The sequence below is a fragment of the Lactuca saligna genome, chromosome 4 (assembly GCF_052625555.1).
Source record: "Lactuca saligna cultivar CGN05327 chromosome 4, ASM5262555v1, whole genome shotgun sequence".
NCBI classification, from domain to species: domain Eukaryota; kingdom Viridiplantae; phylum Streptophyta; class Magnoliopsida; order Asterales; family Asteraceae; genus Lactuca; species Lactuca saligna.
The window spans coordinates 236,074,629-236,094,312 of record NC_136420.1 but is presented as its reverse complement, the minus strand read 5'-3'; the positions used below and the strand labels follow the sequence as shown (position 1 = coordinate 236,094,312).

Sequence of the window (19,684 nt, the reverse complement as noted above, 5' to 3'; positions counted from 1 at the left end):
CCGAAGATTTTCATTTCATCCTCTGTTGCAATAGTAGGATGGAGGAATGGTTAGTTCCGATATCGATCCACCTATTATAAGTGATAACCTTAGACATCCATAGATGTTCATCACCCAGTGTTGCTAACAGCTGGGTTCCGGAATGGTTAGTCCCATCTAGACATCCCGTCGAACAGGGATAGGCAGGAAAATTTACACAGAAGGTACGAATAAATCTTCCTCATAACTCTAGGTACAAGTATCCAGGTAAGTGAATACAGGATAACGTATCTATGTAACAGTACTCATGTATGGTATTCATATATCATGTAAGCATATGTAAACGTATTCATGTATCATGTAATCATATGTAAATGTACTCATGTATCATGTAATCATATGTAAATGTACTCATATATCAGGTAATGTACTTGTATAGACTCATGAATGAACTGACTCTTGTGTGATTCCATGTAATAGGAATAATATTTGATATCTTCAAATTATCCCTATGATAATTTACTGAAAGGTAATTGATTGTTCAAGTAGGTTTATACAATCTTACTACTCAAGGGTGTGGGAAACTAAACGAAAGATGACAACTATAACATCAATACATATATAAGGATATAAGTGTATATGCATAGTTTAGTTCAAGAATGTAAAAATGGTTTTGTAAGACATCTAAGGATTTTGAACAAATATAACAAGTGACTTGATGTCATTTTGATAAACATTTCAAAAGTAATACAGTTGATAACAAAGTATTTTAAAGATAGAAACCCATTTCGTGCATCACATTTTGTAGTATGTGAAATTCGTTGAATGAAAACACAGTTATAAAATACATATAAATGATTTAATAACATGCTTTTCTCTACTTGTATTCCCCCCTCCTATTAAAGCATTTAAAATCATTTAAAACATTGATTAGGGGTATGAACTCACCTGTAGATGGTGGTTTGGATGAAGTGGACGGTGTAGGATTGTTAGGTGTCAAGTGAGGACTTGTACACACACTACGATCCTAATGAACATATAATCACACATATTTGCACTCAATTAGACTTATTTACTAATTGATAATGTTAAGACATCCTAAAACATAATAAACACTTTATATAAGTGTTTTAAGCCCTAAGGATTTCATCTAAGCTATTGTGGGGCAAGGTACTTGGGTTTAGGGTTCCAAAGGACCCCATATATGAGTTTACTCTCCATATATCATCACACATGGAGTTCATGGTTGTAAACTCTTGATTTTACGGCCGTGAACTCACAATCTTGGTGATATTTTGTGTTTTGAAGTCCCAAATGATCCCTAGAATTATTCCAACTTGGTGGTTAAATTCTTGGAAGGGTTTAAGGCATAAAAACACCCCTTTGAGGAGTTTACGGCCCTAAGGCCATTTCCATTAGAGTTTGCGGCCGTAAACTCTTAAGTATGGGTGTTTTTGATGCTTTCAAGTCTTATTCACATGTAGTATAGGTCTCAAACTTTTATTCCAAGCATATTAAGGCCTTTGGCACACTTTGGTGCCTTTGTTTGATGTTCACGGCCTAAGAACCTTATTAGGGCCGTGAACTCACTTTGAGGGGTGTTCTTGATGTGTTTAAGGCCCTTGATTAAATGGGAACAAGTCTATGTAAATTCCTAAGGCTTTAGGTGCCTTAAAAGCACCCTTTTGTGCATGATTTTGGAGTTCACGGTCCAAGATCATCTTGGGTTGTGAACACCCATGTGTTTGTGTTTCTTGGTTGTTTTATTGTCCCTAATACACATATAAACAAGTCTAAGACAGTAGCATAACACGAGGGAAGGTCTAGGCTTTGTTTCGGGAGTTTACCGCCCAAGAACACCTTGGGGAGTAAACTCCAAAATTGAGTGATTTAGCCATCTAAATCATGTTATAAACACATATTAAGCTCTCTAACACTACTAGCAAGAAGTACTCATGCTTTGGGATAAAAACCCGAAGGTCCGTGAGAGAGAAAATGGCTTTTCTCTGGTTGGAAATGCGAATAATGAATAAATTTGGTTCAGAATTCTATTTATAGTCCTGAGATATTTTTGGTAGAAAATATTTTTATTCCCGAAATGATCTCTAATATAATAGAGTGATGGAATAATAGAGTTGCACTAAACCCTAGTGCATCCACTCTCCTGATATTTTCTGAAGTGTAAACCCTGAATTACTCAAACTTACATGAAAAAGTGTGAAAATTAACTGTGACTGCTATAACTTCTATTGAAGTGATATAGTTTGTACAGAATGGAAATTTCGGGTTGTCACAGTGGTTTTTAGCCCGTTTTGTAGGGGAGATTGTTTCAGATGTTGTCGTTCAGCTGTGGGCGTTTGAGCTGGTGAGTGAGTCAGGGTGAGAACCGTGAAGAGAATGATTTCTAAAGCCCGAGAGTGGGAAGCTCGTTTAGAACACCTTTGGAAAAGGGGTTTTATGTGGGAGGCCTGCGGATGGGGTCCCACAAAAAGGGTTATTCATCATTGTCAGGATTTAGTGGTTAGCAACTGCTAGTGATTGATGGACTAAAGTGCCAAGAGGAGTAGCTCGTTGCTGAGGTATTAGTTGGAGCATCTATCAGGTGGTCTTCAGGACGTGAGTGTGGAGTCATTCACGCATTAGTGGCTTTTGGTTTCACTGAGATTTAGGAAGTGATCATATGGTTCTTAGAATTGTATGATGAGTCAGGTCTAGCTAGCAATGGAACACTAGTGGGAAAGAGTCGGTTGTCATTGGATAAATCATTGGGAAGTGAGAAGGATTGAGAATCCTCCAATTTTCATGTATTATGAAGGCTTAGTTGAATCTACGTGGGGGGAGTGTTACCCCGAGATGCTGAAATGGGAAGGGTTTTGAAACGAGGATAAGTTTCACAACCCGACAGGGAGAATGGAGGCCCTAATTTTGGCTACTTAGCTTGAGGGATTGTGTTGACTAGGGGTTCGACAAACTCCATAGCACAAGAACACGTCTTCTGGATGCTTGATAGCATAAGCTAGGGAACTAGATTGGGGTCCTAGTCAAGAATCAAGTTCAGTTCGAGTTTTCGGTCGAGGGTGTGCTCGACTATGAAGGTTTTGGATTGGTGGATTGAGGGTTTTGTTAGATGCCAGGGCTCAGTAGTGCATTCAGCACGGGAGTGTGGGTTATTTATCGTGTATGGTAGACACGCGGGCCAGGGAACAGACCTCAGATTTCCGAGAAGGTGGAAGATCGACTGAAGGCCTGGTATGGCGGTCCAGTCATGCTGAAGACTCTGTTTATCTTGTAGATCTATGTTCGGGTATTTTAGTAGGCTGCTACGCTTTAGCACTCAATAGGTCCGTTCCATGTTTTGAGCATGCTACTAGAGTAGGCTGAGGAATCCAGTGTATCTTGGTTGATTGGAAGATATTATTAGGGGTCGGATGGAGTTCAAAGAATCTCGGTGATCTCATTTGTTCGGAGTGTCTCTGAGGTTTCATCTTCTTGGATTGGGTAATGGGGACCGAGAATGGATCTGAATGGGTGTTTTAATTAAAATGTTGGATCCAACAGTGTTGTTAGCCGAGAGTGTGGCATGATTGGAGCAAGTGACAGACAAGTGGGGCAGGGAACAGACCATGGTTTCAGGAAAGGTAGTTAGTCGATGTGAGGCCTGGGTTTAGGCCATGGAAAGGATTCCAGGAACGGAACTGGAGTTCGGAACCCCAAGAGTGCTAGAACAGACTGCATGGGAGAGATTCCTGGGAAGGATGGTTTAGGGTGATGTACGACAGTTTTGAGCGGTCCGGATAGACTGAAGGCTGGAAGGCATACCAGTCAGGCCGAAAGCTCGGGGAATGGTCCAGACAGGCTGAAGGCCCAGGAGGGCGGTCCAGACATGCTGAATGTTCTGAGAGTGGTCCAGATAAGCTGAAGGCCTGGTAAGGCGGTCCAGTCATGCTGAAGACTCTGTATGTGTTAGTGGATCTGTATGCGGAGAATGAGTGGATATCTCGCCATGCAATAGTAATCGATATGGTATGGCCCCAAGTATTGATCATCATGATGGAGTTGACTAGAGGTCGTGCGTGGGCTAGGTACGATGTGTATGAACGTTATGGATGGATGTTCAGGAGGGTTTCTTGAAAGCTGTGAAATGTTCCATCATGTCAGCATGGTAAGGGTTTTGATCCAGGGAGGAAACGGGGATGAGTTTCCATCGGTGCAAGTTAATAGAAGTGGCGCCAGATGGGCGAGAGATAGCGGGATAATACTGTATCAAGACCCGGTGGTTTAGAATGGTATCCAGTTTTCGCAGGTGGCGAATGAATGCGTAAGACGGAAGTAAGGTAGTGTCTTCTGGTGGCACTTAGTGAGGAGTGTTGTTATCTGAGAAAGGAAGCCGGTGGCCGGTTTTAAGCAGTTATCAGGACCCTGCAAGGGAAGCGATGGATATTAAGGATTCGATATCAGTGTTTGAAGGAATATGGGTCGGTTTAAGATCAGTGGATGCATTGTGGGAATATCATCCGGAAGTTTGTATTGCAGCAGGCTTCGAGGACGAAGCCTAATTTAAGTGGGGGAGAGTTGTAACATCCTGAATTTCAGAAGTACGATTTAATAGTTTAAAGTGTAATTTCGAAGAAGGGACTCGACGAGTAGGTACGCTTACTTGTCGAGTCAGAGCGAGTTTGGGTCGTGAATTAAGTGACCAACTCGCCGAGTCGGAAGCTGGACTCGACGAGTTAGTGATGGAATGAGAAAAACCCTAATCTTAGGGTTTGCACCCGATTTAAAGGACTTAATGTCCTCCCCTCAGCTCCCTTAGCCCCATTGAGATCCAGTAAACCCTAGCTCATGTGTATAAGGTCTTTGGAGGGAGATTGAAGCTTTAAGAGGTGTTCTGGTGGAAGAAACTTGAAGATCAAAAGGGTTTGCATCAAGAAAGTAGTGTAGACCCAGAATCTACTGTAGTTTTGGGCACATCTTGGAGGTAATGAGTTGTTACCTTTCCTTTGTTGCTTCTAGATTTATTCTTGAATGAGATTTGGGGCCATTTTGGTATGATTGAGATCCACTTCGGGTTTGGAGTCCAGATCTGAGGTTGGTACTTCAGATCTAGACTTGTATGGGTCAAGAAAGTCATAAAGCATCAGTTATTGACTTGTTGGTGAAGCCCTTTTGTCTAAAACCCATGCCCTAGTGTGTTTTGGTCTATATCTCTTTGGTTTCACGTAAAGTTTGCAACTTTATGTGAAGGATAGATTGTAGAAGGGTGGATCTACGGATTGCAGCCTCAGCATGGCTCGAAAAGGCTTTGAATGGATTGAGAACTAGAGAGACTCGGCGAGTAACATGGGTGTACTCGACGAGTTGTATGCACACGTGCATGGACTCGACGAGTTGGAAGAACAACTCGACGAGTCTGTTGAAGATTGCCTTGGACTTGGTGAGTCTATTTTTGGACTAGGCGAGTCAGGTTGCAGAACCCCAACCTCTTTTGGTTAAAGCCTTGGATTAGTGAGTCGGTAGGCGACTCAGTGAGTTGGACAGGATGGGACTCAGAGATCGTTGGACTCGGCGAGTCTTGGGGCGACTCGGTGAGTTAAGTTGTGTTATGAGAGTTTTCTGGGTAAGGGAACTCAGCGAGTCGTTGGGGTGACTCGACAAGTCGTCGGGGTGACTCGGCGAGTAGAGTCAGCCAGGAAGGTTGACTTTGACTGAGGACTTTGACCTTGACCAAGAGTTGACCAGTTTGACTTCCAAAGGTACTTTGGTAATATTGGTATTTATGGAATTGGTTCTTTAGTAGTGTTCAGTGGCGGCGATCGTGCCGGATGTCAGAGCAGCTTGGTCTTATCTTTTCAGTCAGCAATTTCAGGTGAGTTATCCTCACTATATCAATAGGGTCTAAGGCACCAAGGCCGACCCTTTTAGTTGTTATCTTGGTTACAGTATGCTACATGTGGTTATGATCTGTTAGATTGGTATCATAATAGACAGTATGTTGTTATGCTCATGGGATCCGTTAGGATTGGTATGTTAGTGACCTGGTTAGGTCGATGCCTTGGTCATGAGAGATATCTATGATCGATGATCTGTGAGATAGTTATTTCTGATATTTGTACTTGTACTATTGATGTGCTTATTGATCTGTTAGATTGGCGTCCTGGTAATTGGGATAGTATTACGTTAGCGGTCTGGTTTAGGTCGGTGTCCTGGTATATAGGATGATGCTATGTTAGCGAGCTGGTTTAGGTCGGTATCCTGGTATATAGGATGATGCTATGTTAGTGACCGGTTAGGTCGATATCCTGGTAAGGATGATGTTATGCTTTATGATCTGCTAGATCGATTTGTTTGCCTATGGATTGTTATGTGTTTACCTGTTATATGTACACATGGTTATTTGCTTGATGTTTGGGTTGAGGCGATCCTGCTTTGTGCTGAAGGCCAACATACCCTACGAGTGTTCCAGATAGATTATAGGCCTGTTTGGTGGTCCAGTCATACCGAAGGCTCGGATACATCCAGATAGACTAAAGGCCCGGTGTGGGCGGTCCAGTCATAGTGTAGACTCAGAGAGTGGACCCGGTGACTTGAAGGCCTGCTGAGGGCGGACCAGTCACGCTGCAAACATGAGAGGCATGTCTTTTTTGTATTGTGATACAATATGTTATGATTATGGTCGTATGTGGTTGGTATTTTGGGGGTAACTCACTAAGCTTTCGAGCTTACATCTCAGTGTATTGTTTCAGGTACTTCAGGAGATTGTGGCAAGGCGAAGGGGTGATCGTACCGCTCCTCATGTTTTATGATTCATGTGATATGGTTCTGGGGATACTCTGATGTTTAAACTATTTGAAATTAAGATGTATGAACTTAATGGTCTTTGAATGAAATAAAATGTTTTAAATTGGCTCAAATTTTATGGTTGTTACACAAAGAATCATCAAACACAATACTAGCATGAATCCTAATTGCTTTTACCAAAATTTCCTAAATTAAGTCCTAGCAACTTTATGCCAAGTTTTATTTAGAAAAATTAACTAAAATTGGGATTCTAATTTCACTAATATAACCAACCTCCTACCCCACACTTAATTCATGCAATGTCCCCATTACAAGTTATACGTGATAAAGAAAACATAAAAGTAAAGAGGGAATTGGAAGAAATTCCCCTGGGATAGTCATTGCGAGCTTGATATTCTTCATTTAAAGCTCCATCTTCAATTGACTTTTAGGCATGGGAACAGCTCATCCATGCTTTGGCTGTCAAATCTTGTGTTGTACAGCTCCAAATATTTAGGTGGCGTTTGTTTTGCAGAATATTTTTTGAAGGAATGGAATCTGTCAAAAGAATTGGAATTTGAAGGAATTGGAATCTGAATGTACTAGAAGCTGAAATACATTTGGAGGACAAGGAATGGAATCTGTTTTCTGTTAAGTTTGCTGAATTTACAAAGGAATTAGAAAATAAATTTTATAATACGACGACAATAAACGTACATAGCATGTAAAGGAAATTGTTTATACTTCACACAAAGAAACTAGAGATGTAGTAAGCAGCACAAATGTTAAAAAAAATATGCTATTTTCTATCAGACAAAGATGAATCACATATTACAAATATATATAAAAAAAATGGTTGAACACAGTTAATTGCAGAAAAATTGAACATGAGATGTTTACCTGTAAACGAAGATGATACATACACCAAAGCAGTAGAAGAATGATGAGCCAGAGATGAAATACAACAGTAATTGTAGAAAAGATATGATCGATAGATGATTTTTTTTTGACAAATACCGATTGGAGAAAAATATAATCAATAGAAGAAGGTAATCGTAGAAAAGATATGAAAAATCACATAGTTTATTTTGTTTTACTAGAACCGCATATATATGGGAGGATAATTGTGTAACAAAAAAAAACAAAAAAAAAAAACAAAAAACAAAAAAAAGCTAATAGAATGTGGATTCCTTATATATAGGGAATGAATGGGAAATCTTTCATACACGGAATTAAAAAGTAATTATGGAAATCATATTCCATTCCTTCTGTTAGCCAAACACGTTTTGTATTGGATTTTAGTTTCCAATTCCTTTCAATTCCTTAGGAATCAATCGAAACAAACGACCCCTTAGGAAAAAGCTTGGGAATGCTCGGGAACTAATCTTCAAAAATACCGCCAATTTCTGGCATCAAATGAAATCAAACCATCAACTTGATGGTAAGAGAAATGTCAACTCATCGAGTTCATGTGGGGACTTGTCGAGTTAAAGCGTGATTTTGGCTGAATGTTGCGATTTTTCACTTGGACTCGTCGAGTTCAGTATATGGACTCGACGAGTCACTGCTGTATGGAGAAAAATGCTTTCTGCTTCAGGTCCGTTTCTGGTGTTTAAGGAGAGTATTAAAGTAATATTTTTCCTTGTTTTTCTTCAGTAAAATACACTCTTTAACCGCTCTAATTGTCGGACTCGATACCGGACTCAATTCTCCTATCTTCTTGTCTAGACTCGACTTCTCTCATTATTCCTTTATGCTCTATACTCTTGCATTCATACCCTCACCCCTAAAACTGAAAAAGATCAAAAGTAAACAATACGTAATAAACAAGGAAAACAACATAAGAATCCTACTTCATCCCTAATTAATTTAAAGTTTTACAACATTAACCAAGCAAATAAAACTAAAAACAAACCAAACTGAATAAATATTGTCTTAAACAACCATACAAATAAAAAATGAAACAAAAAGGATAATCATTCTTCATCCCCTCCATCATCTCCTCCAAGTCCGCTCCCTCCGGCTCCACTTCTCCTTGAACTCAACCTCTCATCCCAACTCCTAACATATGGATATTCGGGCCCATCCATCCTTGGTATGTGAAAATGGATCATGATGTGTGTGAGTGCCATGTTGTTGTAGTTCATACTCCGCCCGAGATCATCTTGGTGTGCCCTTGATTCTACAGTATACCAGTCCATTGGAAGCTCTTCATACACTGAGATTACCGGTGGATATTCATGTGCATGATTGTGCCTCGGCTTCACCATCCTACGCAGTTGTTCAGGCGCCACCACTTCATCATCTTCCGAAATGGTAAAGCTAACAGGACCATAATCCTCCACTGTTTTCGCCCTCTGAAAAAGAATATGATTGAATGGAGGTGTAGGAATCATGGTTAGAACACTTGCGGTTCCCCTCTCAAGAACACCACATGACCTTGCTAACCTTGTTACAAACATTCCCCCATTTTTTGAAGTTTTTCTCTTCTTCACCACCCCTTCACCCAAATACCTCGCAAAATAGTAGGGAATATTGCAAAAAGTGTTTGGAATAATTATGCAACATAAATAGAAAACATCAAGGTTTGGCATCTTGTCATCATTTTTACTCATGTTAATTGTGCTTGCATTAAGGCGGTGAATGAAGCGATAAATTGGGGACTGTATGCTTCCTTCTTGTGTCGTAGAAGGTATGTAGATGTTGTTTGCTAGTGTTCCACCAATTTCCGAAATTTCTCAATTCCGGAAAAAATCTAGGGCAACAATCCAAGAATGTACCAAATGCCTCCGTCATGACCAAAGGTTGGTCATAAAGACCCATTCTCCATCCAAAGTCTGCCATACTACATTCTCGGTATTCACCACCGAGGCAAAAGGTCAAAGCCTTCGGGTTATAATAATCGTCTCCTCCGCAGAATGTCACAGTGGAAAAGAGCTCTAAACAAAGCTCCCTGTATACCGGTTCTTGCATCCAGAATAATTTCTCCCCCCCCCCCCCCAACGTGATTTGAACTCCATCTTGTATGAAAACTTTAGTTAAGTATGGCCTCAAAGAATCCGCCAAACCCACTTGCTCAATCCATGTCCAATTAAGATCGTTTGGTACATAGAATTCTTTCTTTTTAAGTGTTTCAAGCCTCTTTTACATCTAGTCAAAGTAGACTTGGATCCACTTTCTGGAAAGGTGAACCAAGGGAAGTCCCCTTGGTCTCTTGTTGAGCTCTGACCCTTACTTATGAACATTTTATGCAAATCAAACACAAGGAAAACAAATACACAGCCATAGAACTTGTTAAAAGAATCAAAATCTGGAAACTGAAACATGGACACGTCAAGTTCATGAACGGACTCGTTGAGTCCGATGAACAAGTCACGGGCATGCTTCTGATTCGAACCAAATCTCCCATCTAAATCCACAATTCTTTTTGTTCAGGGTGAAAATCCAAGTACTAATTCACCAAAAATTCTAGTCCAAACACTCTAATTTAGCCAAAATCAAAACCCTAAAATTTATGTTAAAACCAAAAATTGGGTTTTTAACAAATTCCAACTTCTAAACTACCAAAGATCAAAACTTTAACAAGATTATGCAAGAAAAATGTTACCTTTTGAGAAAATTGGAAGAGAAAGTCATGAAAATTGGAAATCTTTGCATGAGAGAACTCTTGGTTGAATGGAGGAGGGTGATGGGTGTGAAAATGAATGTGAGTTTTACCTTTTAGGGTAAAAACCCTAATTTACAGAGTTTAAAAATATATATTTTTTTCGTTAATAAAACCTACTTGTCGAGTTGGGGTTCCCCGACTTGCGAGTAGAGGCGTATACTACGAAATATCGTGTATTTCCAGATGGACTCGTCGAGTTGTATCCTCTGTTTGAAAAAAAAAATGTTCTCTTAAAAATAAATTTCACCACACCCCACACTCAAACTTTGTTTGTCCTCAAGCAAACATTTTAAGCATAAATTAAGATTTAGACTAAAATTCCTTTAGAACACATAAAATAAAGAAAATCAAACTAAAAACCAAAATGAAAAGGAAAGGGTAAAAAGCAAGCAAACTCAAATAGCGGGTTGCCTCCTGTAAGCACTTCTCTTTGAGGAGTCTTTAGCTGGACTCCTTCCCGCTCAACGTTAAAACGGCTTTCTCCAAGTCCATTCCTTCGTCAAGTAGTTCTTCATTTAGTATGCCCTCTTCATATTTCTTGACCCTATGCCCATTCACTTTAAAGCTTTACCCATCTTTGCTCCACAACTCAATTATCCCATATGGATACACATGCTTGATTGTAAAAAGACCGGACCAACACTTTTGCTATTTGGTCATTAGCGAAGTGGGTTCATGTATCACCAATTAACACCTTGGGTACTCCAAATCTAGAAAATAATTTTTGTAGGAACTTCACAACAACACTTGCATCATTGGTTGGTAATGCTTGCGCTTCTGCTCATTTTGACACATAATCCACTGCCACGAGTATGTATTTATTGCCTTTAGATGAAGGAAATGGTCCCATGAAATCTACACCCCACACATCAAATATTACACAAACTAATATTCCTTTGAGACATTTCATTCCTTGCCGAAATATTACATGTCCTTCGGCAAGCATCACACTCCTTCACATAAGTAGCAACATCCTTGAAATTAGTAGGCTAATAGAACCCCACATCAAACACTTTCTTAGCAGTGAATTGTACCCCATGATGTCCTCATGCAGGTCCATTGTGGCAATGCTTTAGTATGTCTCAGATTTACTTTCCAAAAATGTATGTTCATATGATCCCATCCGCACAACTCCTAAAAAGATATGACTCATCCCAGAAATAATATTTAATTTATGAAAAGAGCTTCTTCTTTAGTTGATGAGTGAGTCATTTTGGAAGAAAATATCCTACCAAGAAGTTTGCAATATCGGCATACCATGGTTCTTCCCCTATTATCACCATCAAATATGCTTCCGGGAAGCTATCTTCAATGCCCTTGTAGTCCATCTCGTCCCTTGTTGGATTTTCTAATCTAGAAAGATTGTTAGCAGCTACATTTTCCATCCCTTTCATGTACTTGATCTCGATGTCAAATTCTAGAAGTAAAATCACCCATCGGATCAATCTTGGCTTTGCATCCTGCTTGGCAAACGAATACTTAATAGCTCAGTGGTCAGTAAAAACAATAGTTTTGGAAAACTTAAGTAAGGACGAAATTTATCAAAGGCATACACCACAGTTAATAATTCTTTTTCCATTGTGGTGTAGTTTTCTTGGGTCGGATTTAAGGTCTTGCTTGCATAGTAAATAGGTTAAAAGTGCTTGTCAACCCTTTGGCCAAGTACTTCTCCTAAAGCATAGTCGCTTACATCGCACATTATCTCAAATGGAAAGTTCCAATTTGGGGCTATAATGATCGGGGCGTTAGTTAACTTTTCTTACAAAATTTCAAAAGAAGCTAGACATTCTTTAGAAAAAATAAAAGGTGCATCTTTTAAAAGTAATTGAGTTAAAGGTCTAGTTATTTTAGAAAAATATTTAATACAGCAGCAGTAAAAACGTGCGTGACCTAAGAAACTCATAACGCCCTTCACATAAGTTGGTGGGGGTAATTAAGCAATGGTGTGAATTTTTGCCCGATCCACCTCTATCCCCGATTTGTATACTTTATGGCCTAAAACAATGCCTTCCTTGACCATGAAATGACATTTTTCCCAATTAAGAACTAAATTAGTCTTATCACACCTAGCAAGCATCAAATCAAGGTTAGCAAGACAATCATGAAAAGAAGAGCCAAAAATAGAAAAATCATCCATGAATTTTTCCACCATGTCGTGGAATATCACCGTCATGCATCGTTGAAAGGTTGTCGGTGCATTGCATAACCCAAAAGGCATGCATCGATAGTCAAATGTTCCACTCAGGCAAGTGAAAGTTGTCTTCTCTTGATCAATTGGGTCAATAGGTATTTGAAAATAACCAGAAAATGCATCTAAAAAATAATAATAGCTATGGCCCGATAATATCTCAAGCATTTGATCAATAAAAGGGAGAGGGATGTGGTCTTTTCAAGTGGCATCGTTTAGTTTTCGATAATCGGTCCACACCCACCAACCATTTATCGTTTGTATAGGTATAAGCTTGCTCTTCACGTTCGCTACAACGGCCATTCATCCTTTCTTGGGCACTACTTGGACGGGACTAACCCATGGACTATAAAAAATTGAAAATATAATCCCGACTTCTAGGAGCTTGATGACCTCCTTCTTGACCACCTCTTGCATGTTCGGGTTTAACCACCTTTAGTGTTTCACTACCATCTTTGTGTCTTGTTGAAGGTTGGTCTTGTGAGAGTAGTAAGAAGGGATTATTCCTTTAATATCGGTAATTTTCCACACAATGACATTTTTCCTTTTCTTCAAAACTTGGACTAACTCCTCTTTTTCAAATTTAGTGAGGTCAGAAGATATAATTACAGGTTTTTGATTACCCTCTTCCAAAAATGCATATTCTAGATGTGTTGGCAAAGTTTTCAGCTCTAAATCTGAGTTTTGAACACTGAACACGTCGAGTCCAGATAGTAGACTCGTTGAGTTGTGCCTAGTTTTTACCTCTGATTGCGAATTTTCAAGCGGACTCGTCGAGTTGCTGTCTTCAACTCGTCGAGTTGATTTTTCTGAACTTTTTTATGACTTCTTCGTATTCAACTTCTTCAAGCATTCTTTCAATCTCCTTCAGGTCTCTTTCAACATCAAAGTCATCTTCAAGGGTATAAGTGAATTTGCTAAATTTTTCTTTTTTCCATCCTTCCATTAGCTCTTCCAAGACATCTACCGAAAAATCCCTGTCATCACTATACTTAGAATGCTTCATGGCCTTATCAAATCCAAAAGTGACTGTCTCGTCTCCCATTCGAAGGGTAAGTTTGGATTCTCTTATGTATACTATGGCACTTTCGGTGTTTAGGAAAGGTCTTCCAAGAATAACCGACACTTGGTGGTCCTCTTCCATGTGTAAGACTATGAAATCCACGGGGAATACAAATTTATCAACTTTTACCAATAAGTCCTCGTATACCCCCCTTGGAAATGTTACCATCTTGTTTTCTAGATGAATTGCCATACGTATTGGTTTCGGTTCCGTAAGGTTCAACTTTTTAAAGAAAGAGTATGGCATGAGATTAACACACGCCCCTGAATCCGCCAATGCATAACTAGTGGCTAGGTTCCTAAATTGGCATGAAAAAGTCAACATCCCTAGGTCACCCATTTCCTTTGGTAATTTGTTCAACATTGCGGCTGAACAATTTTCATTAAGCACCACCTTGGACACCTCTTCTAGCTTCTTCCTATTTGTGAGTAATTCCTTAAAAAAAATTGCGTACTTAGGTATTTGTGAAACCACTTCTATGAAAGGAATGTTGATTTGGAGGGCTTTGATGTGTTCCAGGAACCTTTGATACTCTTCATTCTGCTTCTGTTGTCTAGCTCGGCCTAGAAATGGCAAGGGAGGTTGATATGGTTTTAAAGGAGGGGTATTTTGTTGTTCAGTACGTGGACTCGTCGAGTCCAAGTCTAGGACTCGACATGTTGCATCAACTGTTTGTGAATTCGGGTCCTTTTGTTGGTCCTTTTGCACCTCTTTTGAATCTTCATTCATGATAGGGACCAGAGGGGTAATTATCTTTCAACTTATAGTCGTCACGATGTTGATTTGATCGCCTCTCGGATTTTTCTCGGTATTACTTGGAAGTTCACCCGGTGCTCTTTGATTGACTGGTAATGCAAGTTGGCCTAGTTCTTTTTCAAAGTTAAGGATAGAGGCTTGCTGGTTTCTCATTAATGCTTGTTGCTCTTTCATCATGGCTTGTTGTTGTCTTATTGCAGCATCGGTTTCGTTGTGCCTTTTCTCGAATGCAGCTGCAAATCTTGTGAGCATATCTTTAAAATCCATTTTCTTTTCTTGCACCAACACCTCCTTTTGATAGAACCCTCTTGTCTTCATCCTATATTTCTCCTTCTTTTTCTTTTTGTACTCGTCATATGGTAGCCACTCTTTTTTTGGTTTTCGCCAATCTTCATCATATCTATTGTCACTAGAGTAACACACTTGCACTTTCTGGTTCCCATGCTCGTCTAGATCATAATCTTTAGTAAGGTGAGGCCCGCTACAATTCTCACATCCCACCTGGATGGCATGGATGGATTGACCTATCTTTGTCATTCTTCGGTCCAAACTATCTAATTTAGCCATTACTGTCGCAATATTATCGGAAACTGAGTTCACCACCCCTAGAGTCAAGTCATTCCTTGAATTATGATATTCTATAGAGTGCTTAGATAATTCTTCAATTAGTTCCTTTATGACTGCGGGTGCTTTCTTTGTGAGTAGTCCTTGGGAGTCAAGGAGCTTCCTAGTTGTCACGTTCACTCCATCATAGAAAATGGAGACTTCTTGCTAAATGTTTAAATCATTGTGGGGGTAGTTCCTCAACAAGCCTTTGTACCTCTCCCACGCCTCATAGAGTGACTCGCCAGGTTGTTGCTCAAAATTAGCAATGGCTTTCTTCAAATTTGCTATATTTGAGGAGGGCAAAATTGATCAATACACTTTTCATGCATTTTAGCCCATGTGGTGATGGATCCTGGAGGGAGTGATTTCAGCCAATCTTTCGTGGCTCCCATAAATGTAATCGGTAGCATACGAAGCAAAACAGTCTCACGAGGCACATTAGGGATGTTGAAATAGTCGGCTACGTTGTTGACCTCATCGATATGCTTGTATGAGTCTTCGTGATCTTTCCTGTAGAATGGGATGCCCTTGTGTTGTGCGAGTATGTGGCCTTTTTAGCTCGAAGGTAGCAGTTGCTTGAATCGCGGGTTGCATGATTCCCAACCCAGTATCGTCACACATCCTTTTCTTGTATTCGCCCATGGTGATATCTGCGATGTTAGCCATGGTGTTATCAGGTTCGCTTCCTAGTTCGCTTTCTTCTTTGGATTCTGTGTCGTATTCGGTCTCTTTTGGATTAGGATTGTGTTCAAAAATTTCTATCTTAATTTCTTCACTCTTTCGACTGCTAGACTCACCCATGTTTTTCTTTTCTTCTTTCCAAAGACCGATTTAAGGTCCTTGAAAGGTGACTTATTTGGCAGGTTAGTTTCTTCGATGGTTTTATCCTTGTTATTCCTCAAAGTTGATTCCGAATCTTCAAGAGGTGGGACCAAAGATGTATATGATCCACGGGTCATAAAATACTTGAAATAAAAACAGGAAAACAAGCGTAAAAAGAACAAAACGAAGTAAAAATGAAAATAAAAAACGCGATGGACTCGTCGAGTTGCTTCGATTGGACTCGACAAGTTCAAGGCTAAAATAGAAAGCAAAAAACGATTTTTTTTTTAAAACAAACTAGAACTTAAACTAGATAACTAATTAACAAAATGGTAACTTTGTGTAAGATAAATCTTACACAAAGGATCGATAACACTAACAATTAAAATAACTATTTAAAATCGTTGCAAAAAACTTGATATTGTGTAAAATGCACTAGTTTTAATCCTACTACTTCAAACACAAATAAACACACGAAAGGCAGTGTACTTATCGTTTAGCAATATAGTTCAAGCAAGCAGGGTATTGAACATAGGGAACGGTAACAATTAAACTAATCTATTAGAATTATGTATACAAATAATAAAAAGAAGAGCATTCTCTAGTTATGCAAGACTAGAAACTTAAGCAATTAAATAACACTAATACTAAAACAATTAACAACTAAAGCAAATAAGAAGTAACTCGACTAATTAATGAAAGAGAATTTTGTTCAGGTTCGACTCACTTGTTCCTATGGTTGATTTTATGGCAAGTGCAACAGATTATTTTATCACTGGCTACCGATTAATGTGATTAGATTCATGTTCACTATTACTAATCCTTAGAAAACAAATTAATTCAAACAGTGGCCAATTGGTTAAACTAATAAGTTTCCTAGTATTTTTATTCGGTTTAAGTAAGAATTGTAATTTTAGCTAATTAAATTTATCAATTCAATCCACATCTTGTATGGTTGTTCATCACACAAGCTCACATATTAACTTACTTATTTTCTAGTTAATCCTAGGTTCATATTCACTAATACTAGGCATATAATGTTGTTTTCACAAAAATCGTATGGAACAAGCAATTAAGAAGATGTTCATGCAACTTAATAGACTTGATAATTAACAGAAAACAATTATTGTCAACACATAAGGGTCTTTAACAAGCTTAACAAAACAATTTCACCAAATCCATTTAATCCAACCCATAAAATCAAACCATATTAACAAGCTAATCTTCCCTAAACAAAAGTGATGAGTTTTCAGCTCATATCTATAGCAATTAACATCTCAAAAACGAAATCCAATGATAAAAACATAATGTATGCAATAGATTAAGAAAAGAGAATGTGTTTTTGCTTTCAATATCTTTCAAATTGGTCTCTAGGGTGGAATTTCGAGTTCCAGAGCTCCAACATTACTTCTAATCACCAGTTAGTCACAATTAGTCCTATGAAAAACTTCTGGTCTAGGGAAATAATGTCCTTTATATAGTTTTCTGAAAACAGGGGCAACTCGTCGAGTCCATAGACCGACTCGACGAGTCCATCACTTAAATCCCGTGTACGGTAAGGCACCTGATGGTTCGCAAATCTTCTCATCAACTCGTCGACTTGAGTATCAACTCGCCAAGTTCTTCACATTTTTAGCTTGATTTCTTCTAACTTTAATTCCCGAACTCCCAATCACTAGTCCCGTTTCCTTTTTAACTCGAGCATGTCTTTTGGGCTGAAAATATAATTTTAACATAATTAAGCACCTTTTGTTCAATATTTTAGACAAAATAGCCAAAAATTATTAAGATATTAGACAAAATATATGACTAAATATGCACATATCAATAGTGTCTGACTGTAATGTGCGTTTTACTTCCAGGTTTTGGAAGAATTGAATGAGTAGTTGGGTACCCGGCTACAGACAGACTGCTAGAGTGAGCGAACGATTTAGACGCTTGAGGACATGCTACACGCGTGTGTTATGGACTTTGGTGGGAGTTGGGATTCCTATATACCCTTGGCTGAGTTTTCATACAACAACAACCATCACTCCAGCATTGGGATTTCTTTTATGAAGTTTATCAGAACCTGCAGTGTTTTGGATTTGAGTCTTAGGAAGAAGACCTAGGTGAAACGAGTAAATTCATCAACTATAACTAGTATGTACTTCTTGTGATGGAGACTGGCTACGGTAGATGTGATGGGTTTTAGTCATAAGACATCCTATGTGCTCATACAAACCCTAATGCTTGGATCTAGGTTTCTCTATTGTACATGCTTTGAATGTAAACCCTGATTCTAGCATGCAAGTAATCATATTAACATGTAATTAGGTTTAAGATCATACCTTGATTGTTATGTAGCAATAACAATCCCAATTCCTCCTTGAATTGACTTTGGAAGGCTTAGAGTCACAAGTGTCACTCCTCTAATGGCTTACAAACACCATAAGCAAGTGGAGAAGGTATAAGGAGAGAGGTGAGAGGTTAGAATTCGTATCTAGGACCTCTTGGGAAGGGATACACGAATTCATGACCCTAGGGGTGTTTATATAGGTGTAGAGATAGGGTTTCAGTCATTATCCTTATCTAGTTGATTATCCATTAAGCAACCAATAAGATAATCCTTGAATCCTTATCATACTCGAATTCTAAGGCTTTGCAACCTTAAATTCGTCCACCATATAAATAAGATAATCCTTACCTTATTTTGTAACTATCACATAATTACAAATCAGCCCCTCTAGTTTAATTAATTACATTTGATCACAAAACTAATTCTTAATTAATTATTGACCAATATTAATTAAACAAATATGATTTCTCCTTTAATATATTATTCTTATAACATATTAATAAATCATATTATCCTCTCTCTCTTTATTCATTTCTCCAATCAAGTTGCTTTGGTGAAGGCAACCCAAAAGGACCATGCACCATCGGGTCAAGTACATACCAAAATAGTTATGGACTTAGACACTAATCCAACAGTCTCCCACTTGGATAAGTCTAACAACTATTCTGCGTATGACTTCAGATCCCGATCTGCAATCGTAGCTTTCCAAAGCCGCTGACAACTCTGATCATATCAGATACGCGTGTCCTTAGATAAGGGATTATATATTCCTCCATTCTAGATATCGTATGAGATATGATTTCTAATCATTCTCTTTGTACTATATCTCGATTTTCGATTTATGACGACAGACTAACTGAACAAATCAAATTAGCCCTAGCCCGGCCGAGCATTTACGTATGTCATCACTAAACCATCGAGGGGCCCAAAGATATCGCTTCTATCCTACCTTGGATAAAAGGAACGGATAAACTTTGATACAATGCTTGCTTGCACTCACTAACCAAATCACACACAACAATATGTTTTATAACACCAAGTTACTAGTGCGTTTACATATTATCAATGTGCAATCGATTAGCAAGATACAACTCACACATCTCGGTTTCAAGAATATAAGATGTTATCGTCTCACTAATCACTCGTGATACAATTCATGGAGTGATCCAAGTGAGCGTGGGTTTAATCCAATGCTCAAATCATATTCATAAGCACTCATGAACGTTGCAGCAAACATTTGCTTATGTCTAATACTCTTTTAGACAATCCACACACCAATTCACGACAGTCTTCATTCATATCTACTTCCAACATATGAACGACTGTGGCCCGTTTGAATAATTCGATTATTCTTAATAAACTCAATTATTCTGGAAGTCAAAACATGCAAGGTGAAACACAAGAATAATACTAATCCCATATGGCCTCAACCCTTTGAGTATAAACAAAACACGTTTTATTTATCACCATATCCATTACTCATTATTT

General features: G+C 38.7%; 1 non-coding gene across 1 annotated transcript; it reads left to right on the top strand.

Moving 5' to 3' along the window:
* Positions 1–15,211: 15,211 nt before the first annotated feature.
* Positions 15,212–15,318, top strand: LOC145044652 (small nucleolar RNA R71). The gene has a single exon (XR_013681599.1). It is a non-coding gene; the product is annotated as a small nucleolar RNA R71 (small nucleolar RNA).
* Positions 15,319–19,684: the final 4,366 nt, after the last annotated feature.